General features: G+C 37.2%; 1 non-coding gene across 1 annotated transcript; it reads right to left on the reverse strand.

Moving 5' to 3' along the window:
- Window positions 1-344: 344 nt before the first annotated feature.
- LOC127899519 (small nucleolar RNA R71) lies at window positions 345-448 on the reverse strand. The gene has a single exon (XR_008051396.1). It is a non-coding gene; the product is annotated as a small nucleolar RNA R71 (small nucleolar RNA).
- Between the last annotated feature and the right edge of the window lie 253 nt (window positions 449-701).

Raw genomic sequence — 701 nt, forward strand, 5'->3', positions numbered from 1 at the left:
ATTTCAGTCCTTTAGCCAATTTGAACACATCATGCATAAGATACCCAAATGTAGCTGTTAGGAGTTTTGAATTAAAACCTAGTGTGCTAAATTGTCTCCCAACATTCTATGGCCTAGAAAATGAGGACCCATATAATCATCTAAATGATTTTCATGCCATTTGTCAAACTTTTAAATATGAAAATTTTTCAGGCTATGATGTTAAACTCAGATTATTCCCATTTTCTTTAAAGGATAGAGCTCATTCATGGTTAAATACTTTACCTGCTAATAGCATTTCATCATGGGAACAAATGGTAACGAAATTTTTGAATAAATATTTCCCAGTGCATAAAACCAATGCTATTCGCAGGGAAATTTCAGAGTTTACACAGAGAGAAGACGAGCAGTTTTTCGAAACGTGGGAGCGATTCAATGGGCTACTCTTGAAGTGTCCACATCATGGGTACGAGAAATGACACCAATGCCAATACTTTTTGGAGGGATTATTGCCGAATGTGCAAGAATGGCTAATGGCAACAAGTGGAGGAGAGCTAATGTCAAAAAGTGCATCAAAAATTTGGGAATTCTTCCAGCGACAAGCAGATAATTCCCAACAACGAAGTCGATCACTCAAGAATACTAGAAGAATTAAAGGAGTGAATGAGGTTCACATTGGCGAGTCAACTTCGGGAATCAAAGAAGTCAAGGAGATGGTTGAA

The sequence above is a fragment of the Citrus sinensis genome, chromosome 8 (assembly GCF_022201045.2).
Source record: "Citrus sinensis cultivar Valencia sweet orange chromosome 8, DVS_A1.0, whole genome shotgun sequence".
NCBI classification, from domain to species: Eukaryota; Viridiplantae; Streptophyta; class Magnoliopsida; order Sapindales; family Rutaceae; genus Citrus; species Citrus sinensis.